The sequence below is a fragment of the Panicum virgatum genome, chromosome 3N (assembly GCF_016808335.1).
Source record: "Panicum virgatum strain AP13 chromosome 3N, P.virgatum_v5, whole genome shotgun sequence".
NCBI classification, from domain to species: domain Eukaryota; kingdom Viridiplantae; phylum Streptophyta; class Magnoliopsida; order Poales; family Poaceae; genus Panicum; species Panicum virgatum.
In genome coordinates this window covers 60,454,241-60,466,472 of record NC_053147.1, presented here as the reverse complement: position 1 = coordinate 60,466,472, position 12,232 = coordinate 60,454,241, and the positions used below count along the sequence as shown (strand labels likewise).

Genomic DNA, 12,232 nt, shown 5'->3' with positions numbered 1-12,232 from the left:
AGGGGGTCCGGGACCCTGCGGGGGTCCGGTCTCCTTGCGAGGTCCGGAGCCCCGGCTGCTTGCGCACGAGTTCCTGCCTCTTCCGGGACACGTGGTGTCTCCGGACCTTTCCCAACTGTGGCACGGTCCGGGCCGCTGCTGGGAGAACAGGACTCCGGACCGTAGGGGTCCGGCTGTTTGGATGTAGTTAAGGATAACTACAAGATCCTTGCCTGGACACAGCAAGAGGGGGTACCCCAGTCCTGTTTGGATGTCACTATACCACCCACATTTTCATCTAGAGAGGAGAATATCATTGGATCTCCGGTCATGTGTTGAGTGCATCCACTATCAAGCACCCAATGTCTTCCTCCGGACTTGTAATTCACCTACAAAGAGGACCTAACTCTTTTAGGTACCCAAACTTTCTTGGGTCCTTGAATGTTAGTGACCACGTTAGTGACAAAGACTTTTGGCACCCAAATGGCATTCTTTTTAGCACCATTTATAAGTATCCCAACAAATTTTGCACTAACGTTGCCATTTAAATTTTTCATAAGAATGTAACTTGAATTAAAGGATACGACTTTCTTGTTGGTGCAATTCTTTTCAACATGACCAACTTTCTTGTATTTTTCACAATATGGCTTACCACTACTCTTCACAAAAGTAGTTTTGGTTTGCACAAAAGCCTTTTTCCCTTTCTTAGGAATGTATCCAAACCCTTACTTGTTCAAGGTGAACTTTTGACTTGCCCAACAATGATTAAACTTGGCTCTACTATCATAGCACTTTCTCAAATCATTAGTCAAGTAAGTAATCTCTTTCTTTAACAAATCATTTTCCATAATGAGAGATTCATTGCAAGATGAGTTATCAATTTTGGTGCAAAAAGAACTAGTAGAGCTAGAGTCACAAGATTTATCATCAATTAAATCACAACTAACACCAATGCTCAATGTTGCTTTTCTTTCATGATTAAGCAAGGTATTGTGAGTTTCCTCAAGCTTCTCATGAGTTTCTTTGAGCTTCTCATGAGAAGTCTTTAGCTCCTCATAGGAATCTTGAAGAGAAGTAAACTTCAACTTCAAATCCTTCAACTTAGCCTTTTCCTCTGTCATGAATTCATCGGCATCATTAAGCATTTCAACAAGATCATCATATGAAAGTTCATCAAGTTCACCATCTTGTTGTACCTTTGCACCACCCTTTGCCATAAGACAATGTGGTGTAGAGAAGAGTGATGGAGCCTCCTTGATGGCGATCCCGACAACTCCCTTGGATGGCTTGTCATCATCATCATCATCATCATCATCGGAGCTTGCATCGAAATCCCATTCAACAAAATAAGCTTGGCCATTCTTTTTCTTCTTGATGAACTTCTTCTTCTTCTTTTCATCATTTTTCTTGTCCTTTTTCTTGTTTGGACAATTGACAATGGTATGACCTACTTCACCACATTGGAAGCAAGTCTTGTCCACAAAAGGATTTTTTCTTAATGATTGACCTCTCTTGCCAAAGTTCTTCTTGCTCATCATTCTATTGAATCTCTTGACGAAGAGAGCCATCTCCTCATCCGATTCTTCTTCTTGGCACCCACTTTCTTCTTCATTTTTACTATCTTGAGCTTTGAATGCCACACTTTTCTTTTTCACATCAATTTCTCCACCATGAGCTTCATCTAGAGATTTCTTGAACATGTCATGGGTGAGAATTTCTCCCAATATTTGTATGGGAGTTGCGGTCTTCACATTTGACCTTACAAGTAAGGTCACAATTGTGTCATATCTTTCCGGAAGACATCTAACAAACTTGTGGTTGAAATCCCCATCCGGTACCTCAAATCCAAGTCCCTTGAGGTCATTCACAATGTCATTTAGCCGGTTGTACATCTCGGCTATACTCTCATCCTTCTTCATGGTAAATTCACTAAAATTCCCTTTAAGCAAATATAATTTGGCCTCCTTCACAGTTGATGTGCCCTCATGAATTTCCATGAGCTTCTTCCATATGTCATTTGCATTTGTGAGGCTCTTGACTCTATTAAATTCATTCACATCAAGAGCACTAAAGAGCACATTAACCCCTTGATCATTTAGTGTCTCATTTTCCTCATCTAGGGGTGTCAAACTTTTTGGGTCCAAAATGACATATCCATCACTTACTACTCTCCATAGCTTTCTACTCATGGCTTTGAGATGAGCCGACATCCTAGTCTTACAATAATCATAATTGTTCCCATCAAAGAACGGTGGCTTGCCAACATGAATTCCATGATCACTAGTCATTGTTCTACTCCAAGATGGTTAAATCCGCAATTAATGGAGTACTTAGCTCTGGTACCACTTGTAGGATCAAGAACACCGACTAGAGGGGGGTGAATTGGCGGTTTAAAATCTAAAACCAACAACACTAGAGAAATTTAATTAGTAACAAAGGAAAGCCCTATGTCAAGCTATTACTATCTCTAGATGGGTTTGCAACCTAGGGTGACAAGATACAAAACAAGCTCTAGTAAAGTAAATTGCTCAAAGTAAAAACAAGAATTAAAGTGAGCAAGAGAAGTAACCAAGCGTGACACAAGAATTTATCCCGTGGTGTCGATGACTTGCCGGTCACCCCTAATCCACGCTGAGGTGGATTCCAAGAATCAACCGCTCCTCTATCAAGAATCTCTTGATCTTGAGCCGGCTTGAATCAAGAAACCGCTCCACACCTCGATTCCACTAGAGTTGCTCTTCACCACTCCGGCGAGGTGAGCACAAGACCTCTCACAACCGAAATCGGGGCTCCTCAACAATCTCCTTGGAGGAGCTCCACGAAATCCTCTTCTCCAAGCCATCTAGGGAGCGGCAACTCCCAAGAGTAACAAGTCGATGACGCTTGCTTAAAGTTTCCCTAGTGCCACAAAGCTCAAACTCTTGATGCAATGCACTAGGAAGCTCTCACACCGTTAAAAATGCAATCTCTAAGCAAGTGTGTGTGTGAGAGGGATGCCTTAGCTCTATGTTGTCAAGTATGCAGTCCAAATGGCCAAGAGAGCCACCCAAAGGCCGGGCAATGGGTATATATAGACATCCCTCCAAAAACTAGCCGTTACACTCTTTTCTGCGAAATCGCGGACCGTCAACATTTCAAAAACCGGACTGTCCGCCGTTATAAACTAGTGAGTCAGAGTGCATTTAATGCATGTCAGAACTAGCCGTTAAACCCTGGCGGACCGTCCGCGACCCAGGTGCGGACCGTCCGCAGTGAGTGTTCCACACCACCAGAGACGAAACATCGTCTCTGGTACAACTTTGAAATTAGCCTGCAGACCGTCCGCGCCTCAGGAGCGGACCGTCCGCAGTTCAACCTTGAAAACCCACCAGAGACAACAATGTCTCTAGTACAAATTGTCAAATAGCCGGCGGACCGTCCGCGCCCCAGGGGCGGACCGTCCGCCGCACAGATCATAAGCCCAACCAGAGAAAACACCCTCTCTGGTACAATTTGAGTTAGAGCTGCGGACCGTCCGCCCACCTGGGCCGGACTGTCCGCCAGACACCTCTAAAAACCACCAGAGCCAAACATGCTCTCTGGAACGATTGCGGACCGTCCGTGCCCCCAGGGGGCGGACTGTCCGCGCTTGTGCAGTCAGCTCTCAAATTTATTCTTTTTCAAATCTTTTCAAAACGTCGTTAGCTCTCATGCATGCAACTAGACATTTTGAGCAAAATAACACTAAATACCCGTCAAGCATGAGTACACAACCCCTCTTGATAGTACGGCTATCTATCCAACAAATCCGGTCACTTTTCATCCACTAAACGTCTTGTGACCGGTAAAATGCAAAAGCCCTATTTTATACCTTTGCCTTGAGCCCGAGCTTTACTCATCATCTCCAAAATTTCATACGTTCACAACCAAATCTCTTTCATCCGTGAATCAACCTATACTCATTATCTCAAACGAAATCGTTAATCCACAAACCATTGTCATTAATTACCAAAACTCGAATTAGGGGCCTAGATGCTTTCACCCGCCCGTATTTGCGGGATCCCGTTTTTAGCCGGGATAATCCCGTATTAGTCCCGTATTTATAAATTCCGGAAAAAATAATAGGCACATCATATATCCTCTCAAGTTCCTTAACATCAATACATGTACTTCATGATTTAGACGTAGGAAACAAGAAACATTGATCATATTTTTGAAAAATAGCTTGTGCAAAGGAGCGTCTAGTGTTATATTCATGCAAAGTGAATGGTGATTAAATAATAATAATACATTCCGGTAGATTTTCCGGTCCCGCCTGTTTTCGTAACCGTTATATTCCGTTTCCACTCTCGTACCCGGCTATTTTGCTCTCGCTCCCGCTCATGTTTTCTGTAATAAAAAACGGAAACGAAAATAGTTGAGGGATTTTCCCACCGTACCGATCCGTTTTCATTCCTACGCTCGTCTTTTGCCACTGCGAAGCATCTCCGAGGCTCCGAATCCGAGTACGAGTAGGTCTTGGCCCTACATGTCATCGATTTGGTTGGTGGACATGTGTTGGGGAACCTAATATAGGCCTAAAACTCTAGGGTTGGGCTTGGGCCGAGAACACGTCAGCCCGTGTTCAGACCCAAGAAGAGAAGGAGAACCAAAATCGATTTGGGCTGTGGTTTGGTTTTTAGCTCTCGTGGGCTCAATGGCTGAGCAGTTTCGGACACATTCATGTTTCGGACAGTTTCGTTTGATTGGCAATTTAGTTTCGGTTTGGGCAAGACTACTTTCATCCACTTACAGTGATGTTTAGTACTGGTCCAGTTGAGTTGATGAAAAGTTGTAATTTGTGGTGGAATGAAAAGTTTTAATTGCCAGACACACATTAGGGGAATGAAAAGTTTGGACCGTTGCCAGACAGACACACGTGGTACACGAAACTTTTAATTTGTGGTGGTCAATTAAAGATTTCGATATTTTTTTTATATGGCGCACCGCACACGGGGGAAAGCTCTCTCTCCAGCCTTCCATGCATCCATCTGAGAGGGACCAGTCAAACGAAAACAAGAAAAAAAAAAACTGGCCTGCCAACGCGCCTCATCAAGAGGCCGGCAGATCGATCAGACTTGAGTTTTCATATTCCTTTCGTTCCTTGACGTGCGTTTTGGCTGAACGTGAGCTGCATGTTCAGCAACCAGTAGTATCGCCGAATCATGGGCGTCGTGTGTGTGTAACACACAATATGCTAACAAATCAGTGTTATCTAAAATTGTTTAATGAAAGTTATTTAATGATTTTTTCAAAGAATTCAGTGTGTTGTCTATAGAGAACATATAAATGGAACAGCATTTACAGACAACAGTAGTCTAGGCCGTATAAGCCCGTAACTTGGTCGATCATCCGTTCCGGCCGCAGATCATGGCGTAATACGTTTAAAAAAATGCTTGGCCTGAAAATGGCCGCTCGACCATACAAACTAAACTAATCCCGTCCAGATCGACCTTCTTCCTGATCGATGTCGACCGCCTTGAAAGCGACGGGGTGACCCATCGCATTGGCCGGTTCATTCCTTAGCATGGAAGAACCAATGCAATTACTGCGTCGTACATCGTAGCAGCTCTATTTTATCATATCATATATCTTCAGCGTCTTGGTAGCCACTCGTGGTCAGGATCTAATTGGGTTCAACTTGATTATACGTGTAGGGTTTCTTGTTCCTTTTGTTCAAAGGAGAAACTCAAAGCTCGGCGCGTATCTTATTATCTTTGGTGTTTCTTTATTGATCTGAAGCTTAAAAAATAATTAACCAGAAACCATGTCTTGGTCCACCTCAAATTAAACAAAGCAAGATGCATCCCACTAGTACTATAGAGAATAGGGTGTTAATTGGTGACTTAGATGCACCTCCAACCATTTTTAGTTCAAAATTTTGTAACACTTTTCCAAAATGAGATCTCATTTTGGAGAATAGAAGCCGGTCGGCATCTGTTCCGATCCTTAACGCGCGCATTGGTTGAACGTGCAATGAACGCAGCGCAGTGGAGTGTTCAAGTCAAGGTTTTATTTCAAAAAAAATATGTTCAAATCAAGGCAATTTTCAATGTATCCTACCAACTAACCCTTACCACTTGCGTTCTTGTCACCGGGGTGACACTTGGGTAGATAAGCGTGCGAGACCGCAGTTTCGTTACGGGCTCTACGTGCTTGCTCTGTCAGTCGTCCGGTCGTATGGATCAGGCCTAGGCGTGCTAGTGGGGCGGGGTCAGATGGAGATTTTGGGGCGGGTTTTCGAATGGGGATCCATTTGTGTAGATAGTAACGGGTTTAGAGGCCAACGGGTTGGGGCGGGGTGGGCTGCATTCGCGGGTTGGGGCGGGATGGGGGTAGAAACAGATCGCCTGCTCCGCAAGAAGCCAAGAAGGCGACACCGCCGCTTCCTCCGCTGGCCCGACACCGCCGCCGCTGCCGCCGACGGCTTCAAGGCCCGCTTCCAGGCCAACTCGGGGATCCCCGGCGTCGTCGGCGCCATCTACACCACCCACATCCCCATCATCGCGCCCAAGGTCTCGGTCGCCACCTACTTCAGCCCGCCGCCGTCGCCCTCGAGCGCGCGGCGGGTGTTGACGACCATGCCTGCGCCGGGGGCGCGCCTGCGCTCCTGCCCCATCTGCTTGGCGAGAGCCACGAACTCCTTGGTCGTGCAGGCGTCGGGCGGGTGGAAGACGAGGCCGTGGTCCCGCAGAAGGGCGTGCCCGGGGCCGCCCACCCGACGTTGTACGAGGCGGTGAGGTAGTGCACCCGAGCGCCTCGCCGTTGGGCAGCCGCACGGCCTCCCCCGCCGCGAACGCCGCCATGCGGTCGTGGAGGACTACGACGCGGCGGTGGGTCGCGGAGAGCTCCTCCAGGAGCGCGCCGAGCGGGGCCTGCACGGTGGCGCAGAAGGCCTCGAAGAGGGGCAGCATGTGCGCCGGGAACGGGGACGCGGGGTCGGGGGCAGGGGACTCTTTCGCGGGGAACTCGAGCGTGCGGAAGCGGACCATGGAGAGGAGGAGGGAGTCGGCGGCGCCGCCGCTCCAGCCGTGGAGGCGCGCGCGGGCCTCCCGGAGGTGCGGCTCCGGCGCGGCGAAGTGGACGGGGAGCCCCCGAGATGCGAGGAGCTGGTTCAGGTGGCCCTGCGCCGGGAACGGCACCGTCACATGGCCACGCCGGAGTCGGATTCCATCGCCGTGGTGTGGTTTCGCTTGGGGATCAGAGAGGACAGCGGCATATGTGGTTACATCGATCAGTTTGGTGAGGAAATTGCATAACTCACCATTGGTGGGGCGGATTGGAGCGGGTTGATTAGTTAAATATTTGGATTGGAGCGGGTTGGCAAAAATTAATTGTACTGCTGCGGGTAGGGGCGGGGAAGGGGCGGGCATGTCCCCATTAGCAGGCCTAATCAGGCCAGCGATGCATACTATATATATATATATATATTTCAGTGTCACTTGCGTAGATAAGTGGACTGAGGAATGCCTCATCTCAACTGTCAAGTGTCAGTAACGTGACCACAAAACCTAAGACCTGGAACAACCCATTGGTTGACATTTTGGACAGGCTTCGGTCAGTTCTTTTTTCTGAAAAAAAAAGATTAACTATAGGTAAGTTTTAAAGTAGTCAGTTTCGTAATGTGAATACACAGCAGGTTAGATAAAAGATCAACTCTGACAAGTACCTTTGCATAGCATGCAAAATTGCAAATGTATATTGCGATGTACCGAAAGTGCTCGACAGGACCAGAGCATTCGTATAGAATATCTTTGCATTTTTTTTTCAAGATCGTCGGCAGGACGACCAGAGCATCAACATTGCGATGTGCCGCATGGTCGATCTCGATTCTGCTCTGCATCTTGTTCTGCCACCTTGTGAAGTACGGAATCAGCGACGACAGCTAGTTAAGGGACTGATTCTCCCTTGTTCATCTTTTGCCACAGCGATGGAGAAGATCAGATTCCAATCGCTGTGTTCGCTTGGCTGTGGCAGATGGCTGGTGCTGATTTGTTATGAGAGAACAATACTGCTGACTGGCTGGTAGCTGATAGTTGGTACTGATTTAGTACGAGAGAACAGTACTGCTGACTGGTTGGCTGCCAAGCCAAGCGAACACAGTGAATGCACTCCTTTCTTACGTGCTTTTGTCAAAAGAATTAATTGGTCCATTGTTGTGCCGATCTTAGCGAGATCCTGCGTGCGTTTTTCCTCGGCTACACAGTACGGTTTTCATGGTCTAGGGCACATGGTGGAATAATGCCTACGTGAAAATTTAGAGGTGGTAACAGATTAATGGCCCTAGTGGTTTCTTCAAATTCAACTTATTAGTCTTTATATATTTTTAGCCTAAAATTATATAGGATTAGAGCCGTCCGATCCTCATAGGGCCGGGTCCTTAGATTATCTGGACTGTAACGCTCCTTAGGCAGTGTTTAGTTCCCAAAAAAAAATTGCATAGTATCTGTCATATCGAATTTCTAAATACATGAATGAATCATTAAATATGCTACAGTACCCAAATCTAAAATTTTCCACCAACTAAACACCCCCTTACTATCCCTCCGCGTGATCTATCTCGAGCTTCCTTTGCATCTTTTTTGGTGAGAAGAAGAATAATAGTATACTCCCTCCGTCTCTAAATAACTGTCGTTCTCGCTTCCCGAGAAATTATTTTGATTAATTTTATATAAAAAATTATTAATATTTATGATACATAATTAATACCATTAGATAGATCTTTTAATCTAGTTTTTTAATAAATTTATTTGGAGATACAAATGTTGCACGTATTTTCTACAAATCGAGTCAAACTTGTGGCACGCACACCCAAAGCGACAAATAATAAGGGACAGAGGGAGTATATCTTTGCCATCTGGCATTCTGAACTTTCAAGTGGCGACTTTGTCAAGATCAGAACAACAATGCAACGCCTCATCATAGTGAAACAGAGAGTTGTTGCTCTGGGCGTCTGGCAACATCCTGGGATTCCCTAGCATAGCAATAAGCTGGCTACCTTCTCTGCACTTTGGTAGTTGCTTCTGGCCAGGAGAATGGGCCAGCAGTGCCCTTTTGACTCTTTTTTTAATGGAGGAGAAGGAAAGACAATGCCCTTTTGTGCTTTGGCTACTCTTCTAGAAGCACATTCTTGGATGGACAACAGGATAAAAGTGTGCATTACGACTAGGAAAAATAGGAAATACAATAGGATAAAAGCTTTTTCGCATGTCGACGACATGACAGGGAAAAAAAGAAGCCGGCAATAATACATACTTGCATGATACCACAAACACACGAAGAATTGAAATAAGTGAGAGACATGAGAGCAAGAACAGCTGCTCACCATTCCATGTCACATCTCGCCAGCAGGCCCTGCACATGCAGGAGGAGCGTGGAGCCTGGCCGGCGCCGTGTAGGGGCAAGAGGCCGGCGCCGGCCAATGCAAGGGCGACTCCGGCGACGACGATGGAAGCGGTGGTGCCGCTGGCAACTCATGATGCATGCCGTTTCAGAGATACGCTTACAGCATGCATCTCATGCATGTTTCCCAAACATGACATGGGCGCCGAAAGTGAGCGAAGAACCGACATAAGTTTCAATCTGAACGCGCTGGCTCTTCGCCCTTCTGATTCATCAGCTCACTGCATCTTTCTTTCTTTTTACTCTCTTTCTTTCAGGAACGTCTGAATCGGAGCATCAAACTGCAAGCTGCTGGTCCTCTGTCTTCAGCCTCCTGGCCATGGTCCATGGAATTTCGATGACAGAAAGCAGGACTGCATCCCCGGTTCGTCTCTTGACACAGCTGGAAAAGAATCCACACGTCTTGCGTAGTTATGCATGTTTCAGTAAGGTCCCATGTTGTGAGATGTCCTTTTCTCTATGCTGGTTTCAGTAAGGTCCCAGTTGCATCTTTTTATCATGAAAGAAGAGAAGAATAGCATCTTTCCCTTCTGGCCTTGCAACCTTTTGCGTTGAGGTTTGATGACTTTTATTGACACCAGAGCAGAACAACAGCTCAAGTGCTGGACAGTCCAGTCAAACAGAGGTTGTTGGGGTGCCAGCATCCAAGGATGCTATACGTAGCAGCTGTGGCCACCTTCTCGGCACTGGTGTGGTCGGCACGGCTCCTCTGTGAGTTGTGATTCACCTTGTCCATCTTCTTGATCCAAGCAGAGATTTTATTTTTCCCCCGGGTCATGCATGCGTAGTAAACTAGGAATTCATTTTTACAGCTTTTTTAAGCATGTACATTCAACCTTCAACTGGCGCAGTGAAAATCAGAGAAAGATGCAGTTTTCAGCACGCCGATGATGATAAGGAAAAGATCAACAAGATGATGTAGCTAGGGATTTGAGTAACAACTGCAGCTATGACAACATGTCTTGCAGTCTGTGGATTATCAAATGGCGTAGGGCACTAGCACTAAGGCCAGGCTCAGTGAAAAATATCATCGTGCAGTTACCAAAATTGTAAACTAGGTAATCAAATCGAAGAAGTGCTGTGGTGATGACAGTCCCCTCATATTTCATAAAACTTCTTCTCTTTTTTCATAATGAATATACCATATTAATAAATTCAATACTTATAATATTTCTATAACACTTTTATTGAGATTGGTATAAGAGGACCAGAGGAGGAAGAAAGGGTCGTGGTCACTGGTCAGCACGCAGCAGCCGATGGAGACGATCGGTTGGGTATGGTCGGTCCATCCACCGACCCCTCACCAACCGTCATCGAGAGATTCCCTCGCCGAAATAGGGCTCGTCGCTCTCTGCAGCTGCAGGAGGAGGGCCTGCGGCTGACCTCGGCGAATTTTTTTAAAATTTTAATCCTTTTTAATCTAAAATGTTAATAATAACCTACGTGGATATAAATTTTCAAGAACTAATCCTTTTGGTCACGCCAAAACTCGTGGCGCGACTCACTTAAGGGTCGCGCCACATGCTTTGACGCGACCAACCTGCCACGCTGGCAATTCAGCTGATCTGGTAAGGCTGAGTCGCGCCACATGCTTTGGCGTGACTCCTCAACGAGTCGTGCCATGCGGCGTGGCGTGACTCTTAAAGGAGTCGTACCATCCGGCGTGGCACGACTCATCTTAATAAACAATCACCTCTTCTTCCTCCTCCGTTTCTCCCCCGACCCTCCCACCCAACTTCTCCATGGCACCGCCCCTCCCCCTCTAAATCTACTCTATCCTCCACCTCCATGGCACTCATTGGCATCATAAATTTTTCAACATAAAGAAGAATTATGTGCCTTGTTTGGTTTGGGGTGAAAAAATTTCACGAAAACTTTTTGCACCTTTGACCACCAATTTAGAGTATTAAATAAAGTCTAATTATAAAACCACCTTCAGGACTCCTGGTAAATTCGCGAGACCAATCTAATAAGGCTTTTGACGCACGATTAGAGTATGATTATTGTAGCATCACTATAGCAAATCATGAATTAATTACCGCCGTTAGATTCATCACGAATAGTTACACCCTGTCAGACTCGGGACAGTGAGACTACCCACGGGCACGGAATATTCTAGAGTAGAGAGTAGCACATGTATATGCCCTATCTTTTTTGTATCTACCTGAATAGGAGTAGAACTAGTCGACGTACTCGGAAACCAGCCAAACCCCTCGGACTAGGATCCTAACAGAACTCGACTAGGACTTTCCATGTAACCCTGTTCCCCCGGATTATATAAGGGCGATCAGGGACTCCCTCAAAAGGGACGAGACATGTCGAACAACACCTAAGGAAATACAAACCACCACACACGACGTAGGGTATTACGCTCCAGCGGCCTGAACCTGTCTAAATTCTTGTGTTCCTTGCACCATCGCGTTCTGATCTCGGCAAGTCCCTACTCATAATCACTCTCCTTGGGATACCCCTCGGAGAACCCGATGGTAAAACACCGACAGCTGGGCACCAAGGCAGTGTTCGTTGCTGCCAAATGATCAAAGATATTGGAGAATTAGAGACTCAAACTTAGAGCCGCAGCAATCACAGGATCTAAGAACTACTAACATATAACAAGCAAGCTCATGATAACCTAATGCGATGCGCAGTGGAGGTCCTGGTCAGGCTTACGTTGAAATCGCATGTGTAGCGGCGCGTAGACCGTAGGCCGTGACCTCTTTTTCTTTCCCTTTCTGCAAACTTCATGTTCATTATCAAATCATAAGTTTCTCTGGTAACCAATAGAATCCCCAAAACAAATTTTATGACCAAAACACACTTGACATGTTAAAGA

General features: G+C 46.2%; 1 pseudogene; it reads right to left on the bottom strand.

Annotated features, from left to right (window-relative positions):
• Positions 1-6,526: 6,526 nt before the first annotated feature.
• On the bottom strand, positions 6,527-7,370 carry LOC120667962 (annotated as a pseudogene).
• Between the last annotated feature and the right edge of the window lie 4,862 nt (positions 7,371-12,232).